General features: G+C 36.3%; 1 pseudogene; it reads right to left on the bottom strand.

The window, feature by feature from the left end:
• Positions 1–567: 567 nt before the first annotated feature.
• On the bottom strand, positions 568–24,206 carry LOC131827812 (pre-rRNA-processing protein TSR1 homolog; annotated as a pseudogene).
• Positions 24,207–25,045: the final 839 nt, after the last annotated feature.

Below are 25,045 nucleotides of genomic sequence, written 5' to 3'. Positions count from 1 at the left end.
CTTCAATGTTCCCCAGAGACTATTCTCCATATTCTGCTATATTCATTTTTTTTGAAATGCAAATCATATTATGGCAGCCCTCTGCCCCAAATTCTCCACTAGCTTCCAATATCACAGAGAAAGTCAGATGCTTATGTATGTGGTTTCCAAAGCTGAGTACACTGGAGTCATCTAGGTTACTTTTTAAATTGTCTTTCACTGGACCTTAGCCCAGATCAACTAAATCAGAATTTCTAAAGTTGGTGACAGGCAAGGTTATTTCTTAAAAGTCCCCCAGTGATCTTAATGGACATCTAGGTTAAGAACGACTGACAATTGTGATCTAGTTCCTCCTTTTTTCTGACTTTACGTACCACATTCTTTCTTACCTATTCTACTGAAGACATTATGGCTTTTTGACTAGTTGTCAAACTATTACTGCTCTAAGACCCACACACAAAAAAAATTTCCTGCCCTGAGATTAATACTTTAAATGTTTCTAGTCTGATCTTCCTCTGGTTGCACTGTTCTCCCTAAATGGCAATCTGCTGCAGCAGAGAATGTGCCAACACACATATCCATTTTAGATCATACTGTAGACTCCTGGAATCCCACAATCACCCACCAAAAAGCACCTAATCTCAGTCCCAGGTCCTTCACCGGCCTCTTCTCTGGATCATCTTCACCAGGGTAGTCCATGCCACAGGTGTAATCACTCAAAGCAACTCTCTGGATGACTATTTTGTCCAGATCCACTGAGAGTTGATGGCCTATAGCAATGAGGCTGTGCATTTCCATTGCTATTCTATCTGGAAAGCAACAAAGATGCAGGAGGAAAAATGATTGGGCCATATATTCATCACAACCAAGGCTATGTCAGTAGTCATAAATCTCTGAAATTTATGTTTATCCATCAAAGTGTGCTGAGAGAGCAAAGGTGAGGGTTGGAATCACCCAAACCCACACTGGAAGATCAGCCCCTCTAGCTTTCATGGGCTCTGTGTTGCCAGCGTCCCACCATATTCAGTACTGACACCTTAAGATCAGGGAGTAATGAAAATGCAATCAGTGGTGTGCTCTTTGCTTGAAGCACTCAAACCCTGAGATGGGGACTTCGGATATGAAGCATGACGTTATCAGCCAGCCTCAGTTCCTTCAAGTGTTAGCAAAGTTCTGAAACTGAATGACCAGAGCATAATCCTGAGTACGATTTTTCTTAGGGTCCCATGAAGACATGCAGAAGCTCTGGAGGTCTCTGTACTTTTGAAATTGAATTTTCGCAGCCATGTCACGGGGCCAGTGGGGGGGGGGGTGTCTCTACTTCATCTGGAAATAGCTCTTCCAGTCTTTCTTATTTGTATTTCTCCAACATTGTTTTCCTCAGCCTTTTCATCCATTTTCTCATTATACAGATCATCACATGTGGACTCTGCTGTAGTCAGTTTCACATTCCTCCCCCCTTCCTCTTTACTAACCCTCATCCCAAGATTCCTCATCAATAGAATCCTCATGTTCCATACCATCATATTCACCTTCCCCACCACTTGCACCATTCTCATCCCAAATCAATTCAATTTGGTAATTTGCTACACTTCTGGGAACCTTCTTTACCACCTTGGAACTTGCCTTCAAGAAGTGATTTTACCTTGTTCAGCTCCTCTTTAGTGGGCCAGGTTTGGTCTTCTTCCTTCAGATCTGGGATAACTTTTATTTACAAAGATGCTTGCTTGTCTATCAGGGTCTGCCTTTGCTAGGACCTTAATGTCTTCCTCCATACCAGCTACAGCATCCACTGCACAAATATCGATTGTCAAGATGGTCCTTTTGGGATTTGACCACTCTAGGATTTAAAAGGAAAGGGTCCTTCAGAGCATTTATCTGTTTCATCTGGAAATCACCTTGTCCAGTGATATACAGCAAGCTATTCACATTCAGAACTGGCTCACGAACAGAGCCTCAGATTTTCAAGGTGTCCACCAAGTTCTCCTCACTAGGCACAAAGTCAGCAATATGGGCAGTCAGGTAGGCCTGTCAAACTGGAAAGGCAAGATGTCATTGCTTTTGGTTAGCCAGCTGCCGGACTAGCATCTTTCTCTCAGGTTGAGTGTCTACAGGAGAAGTTTGTCATCAGGAAAGCACTTTTCTACTGCTTTACTTAGCTTCTTTCTGGCATCTCTGTTTCTTCAGTGGGAGGCCAGAAACCCCTTCAGTGGGAGGCCAGAAACTACTTAGACAACTAGTGTATAGGTGGGAAGGCCCTGAGCAAACAAGCAGGAGAGGCAGTGATCCCCAGCCTTCTAGAGGATCAAGGGAAAAAAGGATGGTATCTGCCACTTTCACCATGTCTAACATGGTGCAGATCCCAGGGCCTTGAAGTGGTGAATAACCACGGATGTTTTGAGTATGTGTGGGGAGTGCCTAACAACATAAAGCTAGTAGAGCTTCCCTATTCATTCACGTGTACTGTTCCAGTGTCCTTAGCCTGAAACAGCAAAGGTCCTCTAACAGGGAAATCCTATTGTGTAGGCATAGCACCAGTACCCAATAAGGAGGGCCATCCTTGCTGCCCAGCCGTCTCTTCTCTGCCAGAACCACCTCTTCTTCTGGTTTCAGAGTTTGCTGGCATGGTGCCTCTGGTTTACTCTGCTGAGCTCTTTTCTCACCTTCTTGCTTAGGATTTTCAGCACTAGATAGCCTTTGCCATCCTGCTGCACAGATCCCAGATTCCAGTGCTGCCTGGATTTATGAGTTTTATTCTGCTGCTTGAATGGGTCAGAAGAGTGGGCTACTATGACACCACTCGGGTATACCCAGTCAGCCTGTGTCAGGCTGTTTTAATCAGAGATTCCAAGCCTGTAAAGATCCTTATGGGTTTATGGGTACCAATGAAGTCTATGTAAGTCTGTATCCCACGCATCTGCTGCTGTCTCTGAAGCCCCACAGTGTGCACAGTTTGGAAAGAAAATGGGCATGACATGAAGTGAGGAAAGAGTAATGGCGAACTGGAATATGCAAAAGTGAGTTGGAACCTTGAGGTAAAACTCCCAATGTTGATGATTTAGACAACCAGCAAAAAATGCTGATGCACTTGACCATGAAACTTTAAAAAACCACTCCCAGGATTTGGAGAAGCTGCAAGAAGACCTGGCAGGCAGTAAGGCATCTGCAGCTTAGCTTCTACCCCAGGTCCACAAGGCATGTCAACACAATGTTGACATAACTTGTATGTCACAAGAGCACCTAACCTTACTTGTTACGCATTAACAGGCTGCTGTTTCACTCCGCCTTCTGAATCTTCTGCAAATTTCTCTAGGTTAGGCCAATGTTAGCCCAGAATTAAGGAGAGACAGAAATCTGGAAGGGAGACAGTTCTAACTAAGCTGAATCAACATAATTTAAAGCTTCCATAATCAATTCCTTGTCATCTTGACCAATATATACACTATTTTAAACTGCACAAAACTTCCAAATAAAGGTAATGGAAAAGTGATGCTTCATCTTTAATGATGCAATTATCCCTCATAACAATAAAAAACATGCTCATCTTTTCCCAGAGAGGATACAAATCATTTTAACTATTTTGGTGTAAAATATATTCCTCTCTTCGCTGAATCACATTTTCCTCAATTTCTTATAACTCAAATTTTGAGATTTGAGGTCAGCTTCCATTAACACTTCTTGTGTTTAATAGGAGGGAGGTGAGAGAGGGAAAGAAGTAAATATTTTATACATAACCAAATATCCTAACACTAATATAAGGAAGAAATACAAATAACTATTGTAGTCCTTGTTTCTGCAACTATTCATGTGGCCATAGCCAGTACTTATAACTATCTTCTTTTCCTGTTCATTCATGACTCTTCTCTAAGTTACCATGTTAGCTGGTTGTGTCTTCCTGTCTGATCAAACCTTCATTCCTGAAGGTTATAGGGCATTAGCGGTCCTACTGACTTTGGGTTGTTTTAGTTCCAAATTAATTTTAAGTACAGGATGTACAGGAGTACCAAAAGGCACTCCCGGTTATCACCTGCATTCCAAACAATATTCTCCTTATACCACTGTAAAGTAGCAACCTAATTTCCTAAGAGTCCAGTAACCCTTAACCTAAAAAGCTCACTTGGTAGACTAAAATTCTTTAATTTTTGATTCACTGTCATTAGGAACCTAAAATGGCCAGGTGGAGAATTCAAATTGCAATGTATTAGAACCCTTGTTGAGTCCTGTGGTGAAAGCATTCTCCCATGGGAACTAATAACTGCATTGTAGAACCCAAAGTTCCATACACTCAAGGACAGAAAGTAAAAATTTCACTAGTGTCTCACATGGGAAAATAGGACTGACTCTCATTTCCAACCTTGGTAAAAGAGCTGGATGAGTATGTCCAAATGATTGATCTGTTGCCTATTAAATCCAAAACTCTCAATAAATGTCATGGTTCTCTCTTATTTGTTGGAGGAGCCAGATGCAGCAACTCATCTTTACAAGCTACCCCAGACTACTAACACTAGAAAGCAAGACGAAACAAGCATCACATCTTTTATCTGTTTGTTTATTTATTTATTTATTTTTATTTGTGGTTAGGATTCAGTATAGTGATGCTGTCAGGATGCACAGCTAGACCATAAAGGAGAAACACACGTGGAATCTGGATGAATCTCTGTGTGGGCTTTCTTATTCTCTTTTCTGTCTATGAGGGGTCACACAGAATGCACTCTTCTCCCATCAGCAGAACAGTAACAACATATGAAATGTTGTCTACTATAAACACCCATTAGAGACTCAGGGCCCAAGACTTTTACTGGGGACTAACCACATAAGCACTCTCTTTGTGCCACATACCAAAATTCCAGACTCCCCGAAGGAAAGCAGGTATTTATGATTAAGGCACATTGCTTGTGCAAATGGTCTAGGCACTAAGAGCCACCCTAATCAATTAATCGTTGCCTGGAAATACTCCAAAAACCCGGTTACCAGATGCCAGCCCAGGACCAACCTTCTAAGCAGGCTTTTTCTAAGAATAGCTGTCTCAGGTTGACTACATTAACTCTTTTCTGCACAGTATTTATCTGCTGTGTTACAACCAATGTTGATACCAGAATATTCCCAGGCCAGATAATCTTTCAGGACAGGATTCTTCTGCCACTTCTCTGATATTTGTGGGCAAGCACCATGTCTTTTCAATTCTTGACACCAAAATCCTTCTTAAGGCAGTTAAGCAATAACTCATCTAGATTTGTACATTTTAAGTGCATCCACAATAACTTAAAGAGTAACTCATGCTCATAAAAATACGATAAAACTATGAAATAGTATGAAATTCTGAAAAATAGTCATAAAATATTTCTACATGAATGGAGCATAATGAGGAAAAGGGGAGACTGATGCTGGATGGGGTGAGAAAAATAAGCTGGACCCAGAATATGTAGGACTATATTAAGTAAGATACACAATCAACATTTATTACATAAATTTGATATGTTAATTGTTTTAAGTGTGAGATATGCATAATGTAGTTCACATTTTAGAAACTCTCTCTTCTGTGACTGGAACGGGCCTCCAAAAATGATGGAATGTAGAGACTAGTCAGGAGGACATCATAGTAGCTAAGATAAGACATAATGATACTTTTAAAAGGATTTTATTCTTTGAGAAGGAAAAAAGTGGCTGCAGGATATATTGGAAGTAGAACAAAAAAATAGGGTGTGTTATACATATTGAATTTAGAGGTATATGAATGGAAAACAAATCAAGAATCTCTCCTTGGTTTTGATCCCGAGCAACTGTGTGAAATGTTTGGCCACTTTCTGTGATGAAAAACCTGGGTTAGATATAATTTTGACAAGGAGTTAAAGACATGGGAAGTCATGAGTTATGTTTGGAAATGTTAAATACAAGATTACTGTATACCATCTAAGTGAAGATATTGATTAGTTTAAACCATATAAAATTCTCTCTCTCTCTCTCTCTCTTTTTATTTTTTTGTAAGCTAAAAACTACCTAATGTCATCAATTTCATGTGGTTCTACCACCTAATAGTACATACTTGTATATATGAGTCTAGAGCTCAAGGAAAAGCTCAAATTTAGAGAGAAGTTTGGGAAGAATTGGCATATTGATGTTATTTGAAACCATGAAACTATATGAAATCATATAGGAACAAAGTATAAATAAAAAATGGGCCCATAGGTAAGCTAGGAGCACAATAATATTCATAGATCAAGAATAGATGGGAAATATAAGAGGCCTCAGGAAAAGCAACTGAAATGAATTTTTTTTATTATTATTTCCTTGAACAAAATAGAAAAACAGTTTTGGGGGGTCTGATCTTTTGGCATTGCTGTTTTCCAATTCCTCTCACATTAGTAAGATAAATGAAAGTTTCTGAGCCACTGTGAGTCTGAAAAGTTGGCTCTTGATCCAAAAAGAACCATAGTAAATCTTTTCAAATTTTTACAGCCATAGTATTTACCTACCTGCACTATTTCAATGTTTTATATGCTGCTTCAACTTCTACCAACTATTCCATAAAGTATTGACAGTTTAGACTAAAAAAATACACAGTCATAATATCTTCCTATATTATTTTTTAAAATAAATTTGACAGAGAATTTCCAAACCCATATTTACTTCATAAATGGTGCAATGAAACTAAGCACTCAACTTTTTCTTTTCTTCACTTTATTGTTGACTTTTTCATGTTTATATTTGGAAGCTTCATCTAGGGCAAATGTATACTGGTTATCTAAATTTAGAGGGCATCTCTCAAATTCCTTACAGTTTGTTGCAAAAACAGAAATATAACATGTGAATGGACGTCATTTGGGATGATATAAAATTGACCTAGAATTAATTTGGATAACCAGACTGAAAAAATGAACAATAACAAGGTAACTGGCCAGCAGACAACAGGCTACTGGAATAAACTGATGGGATGCCACTCTGGGCATTTCGCACTGGACACTCAATTTTGCCATCTCTCACAAATGCCACCACTGAAACCTTGACTTTGTCAACTAGAATAAGCTCTAACTTCTCTTTAAATGTGTGAGTCTCAATAGTCAATGCCTAAATAAGGAAGATCTGATTCAACAACCCAAGCTCCTATATCTAGGACTTAATAGAGTGTGGGCATAGAATGGAGCCTTGCCTCCCGCCAGATACACCATGAAACTAGGGATTACTTCTAAATTTAAGAGGTGTTTAAATTATAGCTAATCAACAAGTGGCAGTTATCTACTATGATGAACTTTTTTCCCTCACCATCTGCATATATTCCTCTATTTATACTTATAAAACAACTGATTCCATGTGACATAATACGTTTCTTACACCACTGAAGCAAATTCTACTTCCAAAGGAAGATGACCTAAAATTTGATTAAGTTTTGCATCCAGTTCTACGTACAGACTCTTTAGGAAATCCTTGTTCTGCTATGGAAGGAAGTTTGCTACAAAATAGAAATAAATACAAAAACTAACAAGGAACTAAAAATGAATAAAGATTATAGTCCGTGGTGTTTAAAACAAAACATGAGACTACAGTACATATTTACAAGTTGCCTCCTCAATCACCCATTTCAGATTCTTCTGGCATTGAGGCAGCACCTCAACTTTGTCACGTTTAGTACCCACTGGTATGGTCTATACTTTTATTAAGGAGCATCTGTGATTTTGATTGTCCTGCCTCTACAAATTACAGTAACATTTGGTATTCTATGTAGTTGTACTAGTGAGTACTTTAGAGGATTATCTGAGTTTTATTCATATTCCTTATTCCATTATGTAATACTTATTCCTCTGATAATGAACATTAATCATACCAGTCGCCAGTCAACATAAATACTCCATTTGTCTTCTTACCTTATTGTATGAGAAGCTGCCCTGGTTATGACGCAATCTTAGCTTCTAAACCAATGCAGTAACAATCAATGCAATTCAATGTGTATTTTTGAAGCAGTCTTTGGAATGCAAACTTTTAAATCAGTCGAACCCAGAATCATGGGAGTAAGTACACATTTTTTCTGTAAGTATATATTTATGCATAATTCAACTTCTACTCTTTGTTTCCTATTGTATTCTATTTATGGGAGCAAATTTTAAAATATTTTTTAATTAAAAGGTTTTTCTAGATGAGCAGGAATATATAATAGTAATACAGTGTTTTTTCCCTTCTTTTAAAATGAAGAATTGACATACAATATTGTATTATTTTCAGGCATACAACATAGTGACTTGATATTTATATAAGTTATGAAATAGTTACCACAGTAAGTCTAGTTACCATCTGTCACATACAATATTATTGATTATATTCCTTATGCTGTACATTATATCCCAGTGTGTTATTTATTTTATAACTGAAAGATTGTACCTCTGAATTTCATTCTCTTGTTTCATCTACCTCTATCCCCAGGAACCATCAGTTTGTTCTCTGTATCTGTGAATCTGTTTCTGTTTTGTTTTGTTTGTTCATTTCTTTAATTTTGTATATTTCACATATATGTAAAAACATATGGTATTTGTCTTTGTCAGATATGTTTCATCTAGCATAATGCCCTCTAGGTCCATCCATGTAGTCCCAAATAGCAAGATTTCATCATTTTTGTGGCTGAGTAATATCACATTGTGTGTGTGTGTGTGTGTGTGTGTATACATATAGCCATCTGTGTGTATATATATGTGTATATATACACATTTTCTTTATCTATTCATCTTTTTTTTTTTTTTTTAAAGATTTTATTTTTATTTATTTGACAGAGATCACGAGTAGGCAGAGAGGCAGGCAGAGAGAGAGAGGAGGAAGCAGGCTCCTGCTGAGCAGACAGCCCGATGCGGGACTCGATCCCAGGACCCCGAGATCATGACCTGAGCCGAAGGCAGCGGCTTAACCCACTGAGCCACCCAGGCGCCCTCTATTCATCTTTAAATAAACATTTATGTAGATTGCTTCTGTATCCCAGTGCTTGTAAACAATGTTGCAACGAACATAGGAGTATGTATGTCTTTTTACAATAGCATTTTCATTTTTTTCAGATAAATACATATAAATGGAAATGCTGGAAGGTATAGCATTTCTACTTCTTAATTTTTTTCTTACAAACCTCCATGCTGTTTTCCATGGTAGCTGTAACAATTTATATTCCCACCAACAGTGCCTGAGAGTTCCCTATTTTCCTCATCCTTTCAAACACTTGGTATTTCCAATCTTTTTGATCCTACTAGGTATGTGGTGGCATCATTTTGGTTTTGATTTATATTTCCCTGATGGTTAATTAAATTGAGCATCATTTTTTTTGTGTCTGTTGGACATCTGTATACTTTCTTTGGGAAAATGTCTGTTAAGGTCGTCTGCCCATTTTTTAATTACATTTCTTGGTTATTTGATACTGAATTCTGAGTTTTTTATGTATTTTAGATGTTAACTCCTTATCAGATATATCATTTGTGAATGTCTTCTTCAATTCAGTAGATTGCTTTTTCATTTTGTGATGGTTTCCTTGCTGTGAAAACGTTTTTTAGTTAGAAGTAGTCCCATCTGTTCACTTCTGCTTTTGTTGTGGAGACAAATTCAAAAAATATTGCTTAGGCCTATGTCAAAGAGCTTACTGCCTAGTTTGCCTCTAGGAGTTTTATGGTTTCAGGTATTACATTCAAGTCTTTAATCCATCTTGGCTTTATTTCTGTAGATAGTATAAGGAAGTAGGCCAGTTTCATTCTTCTGTATATATCAGTCAAGTTTTTCCAATATCCTTTATTGAAGAGACTTTTTGTCATTGTACATTCTTGCTCTTTTGTTATAGATTTGTTGGCCACATAAATATGGGTTTATTTTTGGGTTCTCTATTCTGTTCCATTAATCTATGTGTCTGTTTTTGTGCCAGTACCATACTGTTTTGATTACCAAATCCTGCAGCATAGTTTGAAATTCAGGAATATGATACCTCCAGCTTTCCTTTGTCTCAAGATTGCTTTGACTATTTTTTGGCTATTTGGTTGAAAATTTCCCATATTTTGATTGTTAACTTAAAATACATTTTACAGCCTATTGGACAGCATCATAACTTTGTAAGGTTCTATCTCACGTGTGACTCCATACTGAATCTTCAAAATCCATATGTGTTTATAAAGTTATTCACCTTTAAGATATATGAGAGTACTGAATGTCATGGACACCGGTTGATGTTTTTTTTTTTTGCTATATGGGTAATTATTTGGTCAGGTACTTATCTTAGAGAACTTAAAGAAGGCCTAATACATGCATATGCATATAATTAGTGGTGCTGGATGAATGATGATGGGCAAAACAAGCAAATGTAAATTTCAGTACTCAAAAACTGGAGTCGGAACACCTGTTTGGAGAGGTTGAAATCTGGGGTGTGGGCCCTAGCTATAGTGAAATGAGATATTTGAAATAAAACATTTGTATTTTACTTAGAAATTTTCTCTTGGTTGGGAAAGGGAGAGATACTAAATATCTAGAGTGACTCAGATTGAATAGCATTATGTAGTCCCCCTGTTGCTTTGGACAACAGACAGCAGAGACTCTGGCGATAGTAAGTGATCATAGGAAGAATAATAGAATGCATGCATGCTATACTTGGTTTAAAAAAATAGCCTTTAAGATAGTGTATTAGACTATAGCTCTGGTGGTCTAATTGGAGACTACTTTTAGGGAATTTGTTTTAGTTTTCAAATACCAAGTAATAAGTGCTTATCCTGATCATCTGTGTAGTTGCCGACCTCTGAGATGACCTCCAGTGACCCCGCACCTCCCTGTATTCATACCATTGTGTGTTCCCCTCCTAGCTGGTCCTAGGGTTGATTTGTGTAACCAGTAGAATATGATAGACTGATGGTATGTTGCTTTTGAAGTTAGTTTATGAAAGGTATTGTCGTTTCCATCTTGGTCTGTCTCTTTTGCATCACTGACTTAGGGAGAAGCCAGTTGCCATGTAGCATATGTCAGTGCTGGAACGCGGGTGATAAACAACTGAGTCCTTCGACCACTGACCATATGAGTGAGCTATTATGAAAGCAGAGGCTCTAGTCTCTGTCAGACTTTCATATGACTCCAGCCCCGGCTGACAGCTTGACAGAAATCTTATAATATAGCCTCCTGAATCGGAATCAGCTATTAAACCACTGTCGGAATCCTGATCTCTGTGTGAGCTAATAGATGTTCAGTGTTTCAGACTGCTGAATTTGGGACAGTTTTATACAGCAATAGAAAATCAATTAAGTTTGTTTGATAGATAATCTAGAAAACTTTATAGAGCTATATTGATAACTATTGCTAGAGGTTCATAGTCCTGCTTACAATTTTTGACCATTAATTTAATCCTTGCAGTATCAGGCTAATGAAGATGATTAATTTTTAGTAATAAACCAAAGAAAGTGGGATAGATCTTGTGATAGAAGTTTTAGTATGCAACAGCAAGAAAAAATTAAAGCATAATTAATGTCTGTTATAACATGTAAAAAGAGGCTTTAGAAAAACACAATGAAATCATTTGTTTGACCAAAAAACCAAATGATTGGTTAAAAGTTGAGCTTTGGGTTCACACCATGTTTGGCTTAGATACTTAATTAAGTCCTTATAGGTCTTACTTAATTGCTGAATTATATCTAATAAGATGGCTTAACTAATGGATTATTTAATTCTGATACGATTTTTTAAAATTCCCTATTAGTTGAATTTTTTCCAAGATGAATCTTAACATTTGTAGTTAAAGTAACATGGTTTTCTCTATACTTTTTCCTCTTAGTAGTGAGCACAGAGATAGGTATTTCTATTGTAGATGCATACGTTTGTGCATAGGGGAATATATATCTATATTACCATTGGATGAAGTTTTGCAAATTATACCAATTTATTTTAGTATTTTACTCTAGTTAGGCTCACTGTAAATACTTTTTGAATGGAATTTAATTGTATTGCTAACCTCTGATTGACATAGGATTCCATTATTTTAACAGCTGCCATCAACTTCCTTAAATTCCTTTGAGGGAAATATGTTGTTCCAAAGACTGTGTGAAAGAAAAATCACCTGAAAGGCAGAATGAATTCTAAAATGCCAACTCCTACAGTTTCTATTTTAAAGAAATCTTAATAGTTATAAAGAACCACTTAGAAAAGATATAAATACATCTATCTCTTTCTTCAGGTCTACTAAGCAAATTAACCCTAAAAATACCTAGACCTCTCAGTTGAGTTATGACAAGTAGCTAAATCATTTATAGGTGTGTGTGTGTGTGTGTGTGGTGTGTGGTGTAAAGCTGATAATAAAAAGTCTTTTATTTGTAATTTTTTCTTGCATATTTTCAAATGTGTGGTTTTTGTTTTGTTTTAGGGAGAGAGAGAGCATGATCAGGGGAGGGGTAGAAAGAGAGGGAGGGAGAGAGAATCCCAAGCAGGCTCCATGCTCAGTGAGGAGCCCAATTTCCCCACCATGAGATATGACCTAAGCTGATATCGAGAGTCAGATGCTTAACCGACTGAGCACCCAGGGGTCCTTGTATGTGTTTAAGAAATCAGGTGACAGATATGTGAAAGTTCTGTAAATAGCAGCAAGCCTTGGAATCTAAGACAATGCAAAAATATGTGGTGAGGAAAATGCTTCAGTGACAAAGGTATCCTGTCATTGATTAAGAGGTCATATAACAAGTGACTTAGCTATTTGGAAATAACACAGAGCAAAAAAATGTTGGGGGCAATTTACAATAAACAATAGAAGAACGCATACTAGAATCCAGGTGTTTGCTCTTCCACCCTAGTCTTTGGTTAAACACAGAGATTTTGTGGTGGTTGGATGATTTAACTAGAATGCATGTCTGGAAATGAGAGCAATGTCAATAAAACAGGTACGTATAGTATTGTCACCACTCTGTTTTCTGTGAAGGATAATACAGGGAAAGCTTAGTATCAAAATGTTTATTATGATGATGCTTATAAGTAGTAGTTAGTCACTACTAACAGTAGTGACTACCGCCTGGCATTGAGAAACAATGGTTCTATGTGCCCACCATTTACAAAGCTAACTTCGTATTTTTGTCAAAGGAGATCTGTAGCTTAAGAGAAATTGGTAGGTATTGCAATTAGGTGTTACAATTAATTAGCAGTGTTCTCCTATTCTCCAACAGCTTGAGATCATTGCAGTTTCTACTTACTCATCCGCCAGGATTTTGTAGGTACATTTATAAGGGTTTTTTTTTTTTTTTTTTTTAAACCATAGCACCTGCACCTAGAATCTCACAAAATGTTTGTTATACTAAATATACTTAAGCTTTTCAGGTTTCTGCTCATATACTTGATATGTGTTGTATATTAAATAGCAGTAGGGACAGGTGTCACAAATGAGCCTGTTAAGTTTGCTGAGCTTAAAACAAAATACTGCCATGTGTCTTCTGCATTTTAAGAACCTAACAAATACTATGCTTGGAGGTGATTATTTTTAAGTGTTCTTCTTCTCTTCTTTGCATTTCATGCTGATGGAACACCTTCTGCTTCTATCCATTTCCATTGATTTTGTCCCTCTTGCAAGTCCATGAAAGAATATTTTCTAGCTAAAAATTTTCTTTTCTTAAAGGAGCTTTGGCTTGAGTTTGGCATGACTCTTGTTTGAATGACTGATATTAATGGTGGTTAAAATGCTGAGATTATGTGGAGACCTTAATGTTGTATCAAGTCACATTTAAATTTCTTTTTGTGTCTCTTTTACATTTTATATGGGCATTTAAACGTCTGCTCCCTCAGCTCGGGAAGCTCTGCCAACAGAAACACAGGGAGAGCATGAACATGGATTTTTCTGCTCACCTGTATTCTGCATTCTGTGTGTCCGACAAATCTGAATTATGTGACTCTGGGGCAAGATCTGAAACTAATTTTCTGTATTTCACTTTCTGTACCGCCACATTAATGTGGAGATTTTATGGATGTGTGTGTGCGCGTCTGTATGGATTGATAAATTTATAACATAAATTTAAACATTTAGCGTGTCACTTTTTCTTCATTTTCTTTTTCCCTTATTGTTTATGAAGGCTTTACATATGTTTAATTTATATGTTTACTTAATCTCAATATTTCTGAAACTAGTATTAGAACATGAACATATTTAATGCTTATATTTGTTTATATTGGCTACAAGAACCAAAAAATTAAACAAGATTTTTTTAATCCTCAGAAATATTTGAAAATAATAATTTTAACCAAAATTTGATTATATCTCCTCAATTGGCCTTTCCCCCCTGTTTAATTGATAAGCAGTGAATTCTAATTATTAAACTATTGGGTTTGCAAAAGTCTCCTCCTTGTAGAATGACAGTAGAGAGAAGAAAATGAATATAGAGAAGCAGAGAAGTGGAACATACACCAATCTGTGTTTGTCTTCTGTCAGTAGCTATAATTATAGCAGTACAGATATTTTTAGATAATAATTCTATTCAGTTATTTCTAAGATAGGAAATACTAATTCAAATAAGTATGGTTAGAACCAAGGCAATTTCTTTCTCTAACTTTTAAGTACCCATAGCATTGCGAAACAAAGCAAAACAAAGAAAGCACAAGGAATATGTAGAGGGAAATTTAATAGTGAACAAATTTGAAAGCAGAGAAAAATAGGACAGAAAATGATCTTCAAGGATCAAAATAGAGAAGAGTGTATACTTTGCTCTCAGGCTTTGGATATCTGAAAGGAAAAGCACTAAGAAAGCAGGTGTTGTATTAGACAAAGAACTGAAAAAAATTTGGAAGCATGAGACTTTCACTAATTTCAACCATACATGAACGCCTGGATAAACTGGGATTCTAGCCAAATGGACTGGAACAAGGCAACAGAAACAAATCATGCTGTGCTTCACTGAGGATATTAGCAGCTTGATAATTGTGCCTGAAATGCGTTTCTTTGTTTCTGTCTAATTGCCATTAAATTCATCATTTCACACAGAAGTTAAGGCCAAAACTCAAGGAATATTTTGAGTCATGTCACTTCATTTTAGGACTTGTTTTATCTGTTTAAAATCAACTAATTTTTCCACCTTACAAGCTATCCATCTGAAGGGAATGATTATAAATGACCTGAAAAATTACAAAGACGGAAGCTGGGAGATCTGTATTGCTGCCTATTTTTCTTTTATCCCTTTATTCCTGGTGTGAATTTTGAGAAACATATCTTCCCACTTTGAAGATGGAAATATAGGTGCGCGATTAATGATAATTTTAAGGTGTAGCTAGTAAATGGCCGTTGAAACCAAATTTCTGATTTTAAGTGATGTGCTCCTTCAAATATTCAATGCTATTGAACAAATAAATTGCCCATACATTGAAGTCTTTAAAAATTATTAATTGTGTAACAACTTCAGAATGTATCTCCAAAGCAAGACAGAAAGGAGAAGTAAAATTAGCAAGGTGTCAGGATACATTGTTGATATAAAAAGCTCAGTCATATTTCTCTGTATTATTAGTAAAATGAGTCTTGATACAATCCTATTATAAAAGAACTAGGGATGCATTTATGGGGATATATGCAAGATATGTACATTGAAAACATGAAAACATTGCTGAGGAACATCAAATAAAACTAAATAATTCAAGAGATACAGCATGTACATGGTTTAGAAAATATAATGGTAGGATGTCAAATTTTCCCAAACTCCTCCATAAATTTAATGGAACACTCATCAAATCTTAATAGCTTTTGAAAATAAATTCTCCTGCCAGTGGTGTTGGCACTGGGTAAAGGAGGCCTCTAAATTCGGTAAGTGTATATAATTACATATGCCCTGGACGTTAGACTCCTGGAAAAAGGTAGTGATGGCAGATAATGACAGAAGAAAACAAAACCAATATTTTCAGTCTTAGATTTACTTAGGTTTCCTTATCATCTACAGGAAATGTAGTTGTAACATCGGTAAGAGAACTGAGTTTTTGGCAGTTGCTTCTCCATGGCACCAGTGCCGGACAGCACATCACTTCTCTGCTAAACAACAGTGTGGCCAAGTAATTCTCTATATCCTTTCAATTCTCCAGATTTTTCCTGCCAACACTGGCACCTGCCATAAAGTACAAAACTAGCCAGCCCTAAATCTCTGCCTATAGCAGTCTAAGTCCCGCATGTGTTGCAAATCTAAAGCATTTACCAATTTATTTACCAAAAGAGACAATTCTTTATGCAACTGATTTATTATATTAGCTCTCTCCCAACATGCATCTTCCAGTTAGACTGTCAGCTTGGAGGTACATCATTTTTCTTTACTTGAGTTGAAATAAATCATATTGCTGTTCTACCTTTGCAATTTACTCAAGTTGCGATATTTCTCTCAATATTATGATTTGGTGTAGAATTAAAATATGAAAATTGGAGAGTTTAGTATCTAAGCTATTTAAAAGAATCAATATTTTTAGCAAGTCAGGCATAATCTGGGGGTCATTGCCCAATTTTAACATTTTTTTTATCCCTACAAACCATTTGAGAAGAGTGTCGTTTATAGCGGCATAACTGACTGATGTCGGGGCCTCTTTCAAATAGAACACTCCATTATGAACATTAATTTCCAAAGTGCTTGTAGGCATACTTCATTATATGCATGACCTCCTTCTTATTTAGAAATAGTAATACATATTGAGCTGTGTAAAACCATTCCTATCCAGTCTTATCTCAGTCCACACAAAAGCCTCATTGGAAGGGGACATGAAGAGAGTCTTTCATCCTGTTTGGCCTGTCTGCCTTCTTTTCTCTCTCTCAACAATTTGAATCAGAAACCGTAGGTTCAGAGAGTTTAGCTGGTTGATGAGGAGTATGCATGGGCCTAGCAACCTTGCATAAATCTGAGATAGTTCTGATGGGTCTTCCTGACTACAGAGTTCCCTGTGAGGTCTTCTGAGCCTGCTTTTTGTTCCAGTTCTCTGCCCCTCCCAATCCTGTTTCCTTTCCTGCACACAGGTAATGATCTGAAGGTCACACCTAACAAGCTTCCAGGTTTCTACTCTCCATCTCAGAGTGTGTTTCTAGGAATGTGCAACAGCTTTCTATAAGAAAACAGGTTTCTAAAGGAATCATTAGGCTTATGTCTTTTGGTTTTGTTCTCTATCTGAAAAACCAATGTCACAAAGCTTTTCCCTTAATTTCAGGAAATACTGGTGGTAGTATAAAAAAAATTAAAAATCCAGAAATCTACAGTGAAGAACAGTGAAAATAACCATGGGCTTGGAGGCTCATATTCTAGTCTAGCTATCCTGGAGAACATAGAGAAAGATTAAGTGTAGAATTCCATGTCCTAAAGAAGATATAGCACAATATCTTTCACATGCAGTGCTTTAACAGATTTCTAGTATGCCAAATATAAAACCTTTCATCATGAAGTAATCACAACATCTACATTATATCAGTTCAATAAATAAAATTAGATTATTTATAGTGGTATTTGAAATGAGGGACATAGAAGAGAGAAAGAAACCATTCAGAAGAATTTTAGTCACAAATCTCTATTTTAGAGATTTCTTTTCTTTTTTTTTTTTCAGATTTTTGAGACATAATTCATTTGCCAAAAGAAAAAAGCTGCAATATGCTAAAAGGTGAAATTGGACTCCTATCTTACACTATACACAAAAATCAACTCTAAATGGATTAAAGACAAATTTAAGACTGGAAACTGTAAAACTCCTAGGGAAAAAGCTTTGTGACATTGGTCTTGGCAATGATCTCATGGGTCTAACACTAAAAGCACAGGCAGTGAAAGCAAGATAAGCAAGTGAGAGTCTATAAAGCTTCTGCAGAGCAAAAGAAACAATCAACAGAGTGAAAAGTCAACACACAGAATGGTAGAAAATATCTGCCAACCATGTTTCTCATAAAGGGTTAATTTCTAAAATATATAAAGAACTCCTAAAACTTAACAACATAAAAATCAAGCAATGAAAAAAGGATTTGAATAGACATTTCTTCAAAGAAGACATACAAATGGCAAACAGGTTTAAGTAAAGGCACTCAACTTGAGCAACATGCAAATACAAAAAGAGCTGTGACTTTACTCCTTAAAATGGCTATTATCGACTCCATCCCCCGCCCCACCCCGAAAAGGCAATTGTTAGTGAGGATGTGGAGAGATTTGTATGCTTGTACCCTGTTAGCAGAATGTAAAAAATACAAAATGTATAGCCACGTTAGAAACAACATGAAGTTTCCTCGAAAAGACTCTATTTCAAACATACTGGGAGTAGAAATTGCCCTAAAATTCTATTTGTATTGTAAAAGTAAGCCTAAGAATAGTAAGCCTAAGACAGAGAGAAATCACAAGTGGGCAGAGAGGCAGGCAGAGAGAGAGAGGGAAGCAGGCTCTCTGCTGAGCAGAGAGCCCGATCCGGGACTCGATCCCAGGACTCAGATCATGACCTGAGCCGAAGGCAGCGGCTCAACCCACTGAGCCACCCAGGCGCCCCAAAAAATAATTCACCCAAAGCTCCAAGTGGCACATACTGGCAACTGGATATAAAACTCGATTGATCTCTTTAGTATAGAAAGGATTTTTGTACTTGTCCTTATTACTGTTGATCAGTGACCACAAAGATACCGTTCGTTCTGTAACTTTCTGTTTCTCTTGCGCAGATTCACAATCCTTAGGCAGTCATTCAGGTATTCTTGTTTGGTCTGTTTATAGACAGAGTGACCATAGAATCTGTCATTCAAACCAAATAACTTTAAATGGAAATGGGAAACCATTACTAATTATGCAAAAATGAAAGGAATAATTGAGGACTATACTCAGCAAACCAACATATATTGTCTGCATTATTTATGGTGTTTCCAGGCTGAAATATATATTCAGTGGAATATTACTTGCCTTGACACATGCCCTGATAAAGAGCAATAGGCTCTCTTTAATGTCGGAGGCTGATAATGTTTAAACACAATCATGGAGGCAAAGAATAGAATGAAAAAAAAATCTATCTTGATTTAGTGTTTTCTGGAAACTCTGAAAGACAGCCTCATGACATTGATACTTTTCATTATCACAAAAGGAATAGAATAAGAGAAACTGAGCACATTTTAAATGTATTCATTGTTGGAAGATTAATAAGGAATTATTTGGGGTGCATAAATATTTTAGCAAAAAAAAAATCTTGACTTTTTATGGCACAGAGGTAGTGTTGCTTTACTTCTATGATTTTATTTCACTGTGTATGACCTTTATCAAGACTTCTCAAATACTCCTAAAACTATAATCACATGGAATTTTGAAAAAAAAAAATGCATGCTCTGATTCCGGAGGTTTTGAGTAAGGCTTTAAGAATCTACATTTATAAGAAACTCCTAGTAACAGTACTTTGAGTAGCAAGAACCCATGTTAAACACTGGAGACATCTATTATTTTAAAGCTATTTACAGCCAGTCATTTCAGGCAATTCTAAAAACAATGAGATATTTATCTTAGGATATCTTTGGGAAAGCACAGTGTTCCTTGTCCATAAGTTACTCAATTTCTGACAGGGCCAACACCCTAAGCAGAAAGATTATATCTTTCCTATATTTTTATATTAATAAATAAAATTGGTAAAAATATTAATAGCAGCTTACCAATTATAGCATTTAATTGTTTACAAAGTACTTTTATATTGGTTAATCTGATAATCAAGGGGAAAGCTGATTTTTTAAAAAAAACAAGTATATCTATATTTAGACAATCAATATACAGTAAGCTTAAAATGAATACTTTTAGAATATTAGAATATTAATTATTTTTATTTTGATAGTTACACTCAATCTTTTAAATGTCAAATGCTAAAGAGTTAAATATAAAAACAATGTTATTGGGGTATTTGTGGGGCTAATAAATACCAACTTCTGGGGCGCCAGGGTGGCTCAGTGGGTTAAAGCCTCTGCCTTCAGCTCCGGTCATGATCTTGGGGCTCTGGGATCGAGCCCCGCATCGGGCTTTCTGCTCGGCAGGGAACCTGCTTCCTCCTCTCTCTCTGCCTGCCTCTCTGCCTGCTTGTGATCTCTGTCTCTGTCAAATAAATAAAATATTTAAAATATAAATAAATAAATACCAACTTTCTTTGCTACCTGAATTCAAAACCAATTAAAAGATAGATTCAAGTTGGGACACCTGGGTGGCTCTATAGGTTAAGCCTCTGCCTTTGTCTCAGGCTATGATCCCAGGCTCCTGGGATTGAGTCCCATGTCGGGCTCCTTGTCCTGTCGGAGCCTGCTTCTCTCTCTGCCTCTGCCTACCACTCTGCCTGCTTATGTGTGCTCTCTCTCTGACCAAGAAAAAAAAAAAAAAAAAAAGATAGATTCAAGTCTCAGACAGATGAAGATTTAACTATCTCCTTTGTTAGTAATGAAGTTGACCTTGAGACATTTCTTAGGCTATGGTTTATTCATCTTTACTCTTCAATGAAACACCTTTGTTTACCCACTCGCTGGCACAGAATAAGACTATATAGGTCTCTCCAATGGGAATGGCCTATCCTTTATATTATTGAAGCAAAGAGGGTAGTCCTGAATATAATCTCAGAATAGGCAGCAGGTAAGAAGAATGGGGGGAAAAAAATAGGCTGCTTCCTCTCTTAAACCTATTCACCAGCTAACTCACTCTTCCTCCCCTGAGGAAGTAAGTGAGTTAGTAAGGGAGTGGTAAGTGATGGAGCGTAGAGTAGCCTTGAATCTTACATTCCTAGTTATATCTCCCCATGGTATGGAGGATAAATGTTACTTACAAACCTGAAACTCTTCAGACTTAAGTAGAGAACTTAATAGAATTCTGCATACTCATCTGAATAAATTTGGTAAGTAGTACACATCAAAAAGAAAAAAAAAGATGTTTTTAGGTAATACAGAAAATACATATAGTACTTTAGAGTTAAAGTACATTTGCTGACATTATCGCATATTTCACAACTCTGGTAGCACAGTGCTTGGCTCATAATAGAGCTAAAAAAATTTATGTATTTTTATTTGAATTATTATAATCCTCATTTTGTATAGGGAACTAATATTCAAAGTTGTAATTGCTTATGTAACTAGTAAGTAATGGAATTGAAGCCCAAACCCATCTCTGGTTCTACCCCTAGTACTATATATCTATCCTAATACACTGAATTTACAATGTTTTTTGGTCAATAACACCTTTTTGAAACCACACAGTGAAATGGTTAGTTGTAAATATATAGTCTCCATCTAATAAAAAAGATAAGTGATTTTGTTTGGAGTATTTATGAGAATGAAATGAGGTGATTAAAATGAGAGCTCTTATAGGTTTTCTTTATTTTTTATGAGTTTAGTTAGATAGAATTGTGACCAAAGGCCTGGGCAAATGGATTAAATTGTTCTAGCTCAGTATTCTGTTTCAACTATCTATAAAAATTAATTTTCTAATCTACTCTGAAAATAGAAATAATGATAGCTCTCATATAAAGAGACTGGGATGTCTTTTTTTTTTTTTTAAGATTAATTTATTTTAGGGAGAAAAGAGAGAGCATGTGTGTGTGCTTGTGGGGGTGGAGGGACGGGCAGAGGGAGAAAATCTTCAAGTAGACTCCCCTCTGAGTGGGGATCCCAAGGCAGGACTCAATCTCAAGACCTATGAGATCGTGACCCACAAAATCACCACCTGAGCCAAAATCAAGAATCTGATGCTTAACCAACTGAACCACTCAGGCACCCCAAGAAATTAGTATGTCTTATTGAAATAATAAATGCACAGTGCCCAGCTAAAACCACTTGAATGGAATTCTTCTTTCTTTGCTACCTTCTTTCATAAAGTATTTCGATGATTTAGTTTCATATATATCAGGCAATAAAAATACAGATTCTATCCTCAGAAGACTTACAGTTTAGTGAAAAAAAAGAGGCCTTAATCAAAGATTAAGGCATTACATAAAGAAATACAAACTTTCGATTATGTTAGGTACTAGTCAGGACATATCTTCATACTGTAATTTAAGGATTTGTCAAGAAAGATTTGCCTGAGAAAATAATAACTGAGTTGTGGTCTTAAGGAAAAGCATAATTTGGGTCACCTGGGTGACTCAGTCCGTTAAGTGACTGCTTTTGGCTGTGGTTATGATCCCTGGGACCTGGGATTGAGCCCCACATTGGATTCCTTGCTCAGCAGCTCAGCAGGGAGCCTGTTTCTCCTTGCCCGCCACACCCCTTGCTTATGCTTGCTCTCCCTACCCTCCCATTCCCTGTCAGATAAATAAAATCTTAAAAAAAAAAAAAAGTAGCATAATTTAATTAGCTAAAGAGGGATCCCTGGAAAGACTCTTCCAGTAAAAAAGACATTGGGAAGAAGAACAACAGCCAGTTCAAGGCAGCTGGAAACCAGAGAAGATTACAGAACATCAGGTTCAAAACATGACATTACATGCTAGTAGTAAATAACCTAGATCCAAAAAAATGTAGTGAAAAAAATAAAACAAAAAACCCCCAAGAAACCAAGATGTGGTTGGCTCATGAAACAGGTAGACATTACCAGTTGCTAAAGCTAATTTAACAACAAATTATATTTTTACTATTTTTCACTATAATTATATAACTAATATTTTGATAATAAAGATTATTAGCAACTTTATTCTAAAATGTATATCCTACCATTCAATTCACTAATTACCTTTGTAACTAATACTGCAAGTGGACCATATAACCAATATAAACAATTTCTTTCTTTTTTTTTAAGATTTTATTTATTTATTTGATAGACAGAGATCACAAGTAGGCAGAGAGGCAGGCAGGGAGAGAGGTGGAGAAGCAGGCTCCACCCTGAGTGGAGATCCCGATTCGGGGTTCGATCCCAGGATCCGGAGATCATGACCTGTGCCGAAGGCAGAGGCTTAACCCAGGGAGCCACCCAGGTGCCCCCAATATAAACAATTTCTAACAGAGACTATAGTGAGCCAGAATATTTGCAAAAGTAGACAATTAAAATGGAGTACATATGGCTAACAGGGGTTAGGCAAATTTATTAGGAACACAATACATATTGCCAACTGTTTTGCTACATATTTAGCATCTCACTGAACATATTGGGCAACTGATGACTTGTACTACATTCGTGGTCATAGTCAGGTGTGCAGAAAGGTGAGCATTTCACACAAATTCATTAGCAACACCTGGGATCCCTGGGTGCCAAGAGAGCATAGTAAGCAGGAAAATAGACTGGAATAAGAATGACTACTAAGAAATTGAATGGCTTCTTATCACCTTATTTCACATAAACTATTATAAAATGCTCCAGCTGTCAAGTGATGGCCATCTTACCAGGTGGAGGTTCTAGAACAGTAATCTCACATTGTAAATGATCTTGGATAAATTCTATCAGATTAAACTGGACTATGAATGGGACATTTTATTTATGAGCACAACAACAAAAAAAACAACATAAACTCTGATTTTACCTTTCTCTCTCCTTCTTTTCTTTTTCTTCAACCTTTCAAAATCTGGGATGTTAATGTATTCCAGTCCTATATGTAATTTTGACTTTGGGTTACAAGCAGCCAGAGAGTTTTGTAACAATTGTACTGAACTTATATTGATACTGCAATGAGTGAGAGAGAACTTTTTCAAGGTTCTTCAAGTACTACAGAATACGTAGATTCCAGGTTATTTGACTAATTTAGAGAAATTGGCCAAAAATAAAAAGACAGATATAAATAAAAACAACAGGAAAGTGTTTTAACATGAATATGATACAGAGAACATAGTTGTATGCAAAACTTTAGAGTAGGAGTGACAATATTTTAAATTTCAAGGATTTCATTGTTTTTCTACCAATGCCCATGTATTTACTAAGCAATAATCCTCATATTTTCCTAGTTTAATTGAAGATTGACAACTACACACTCAGAAACTGTATTCAGAAACCTAAGAGAGTCAGCTTTCTTTCTCTCCTTTAATTAATAAAATCACTGATACTTTCCAATATATTTAAGAATGTCTCTTAAATCTCTTAAATTATTTAAAAATGTCTCTTCTATCCATCACCACTGTAAACTATCATCCCCCAAACAACCATTGTCTCTCCATCAGATACATCTAATTCTCTATCCTTTCCTATTTGCATTCTCTATCTCTGTTTTAATCAGTTAACTTTGTACACATAAGACCTGCATTACGTAATTTACATCACAACTATACTAAATGCTTCAATAATTCCCATTATACATGAAATGAGATCTTTACTACTCACCATCTCACCCATGTCACCCTTGCCGACCTCATTTCTAGTCAACATGCTCCCTGGTAAGTACGATCAAGCCATCCTGGCCGCCCCATTCCTCTCCTACACTATCTTTTCTATAAGCAGTTTTCATAGACCGACTTGTCTTAGCTCCACTCTTACTATTCTCCGTGCCCACTCATTCTACCCTCCAGATCTCAGCTCAAGTCTCCTCTGCTTGGGAATGCTTTTTTTGAGAAAGCTAGGAAGGTATGTCCAATTAAGCACTCTTTTTTTCCCTGCCGCTCATGGCAGTTACTGAATTTTCTTGCTTTATTTATGGTTTTGTGTATTTTTTTCCCTCTGACTTCTTCAGTAGACTGTATGCTTTATAAGACCACTGACTTTGTAGTTTTCATTTTACCATTTATCCTTGAGAATTGGCACATCATAGATGCTCAAAATTTTTTTCAAATAAATAAGATTTCTTTGAGAAAATTAGTAGCATTAGGTAGAGTGTAAAAAACAGTCCCTGAGTAGGACATGAACAAACCCTCAGACAAGACACACCCACACTGACACACACACATGTTGCATGTAAAATCTAACAAAACACAACTCTAGTAGACACTTCTTTTTTTCCTTTAGCTTAGAGTAATGGGAAATCAGTGGCAAAAATTCATAACCTTGTTTCACATTTCTCTTATAAAAAAGAGAAAATCATAAAAATAAGTTTCTTAAAATATTATTTAGACAGAGAAAGGGAAAGGAAATATTTACTAATAAAATTAATTTGAATATATATACACTGCTTTGACTTTTTCAACTTTGTGAGGCTATTTGACTAGTAAAATATCCAGTACTCAATTCTGTAAAGAATATTACTTAAATGGGCTTACTTATATGAATATCAG

Source organism: Mustela lutreola, chromosome 3 (genome assembly GCF_030435805.1).
Source record: "Mustela lutreola isolate mMusLut2 chromosome 3, mMusLut2.pri, whole genome shotgun sequence".
Lineage (NCBI taxonomy): Eukaryota > Metazoa > Chordata > Mammalia > Carnivora > Mustelidae > Mustela > Mustela lutreola.
The sequence above is the reverse complement of the archived record's forward strand: the minus strand, read 5'-3'. Positions and strand labels throughout refer to the sequence as shown.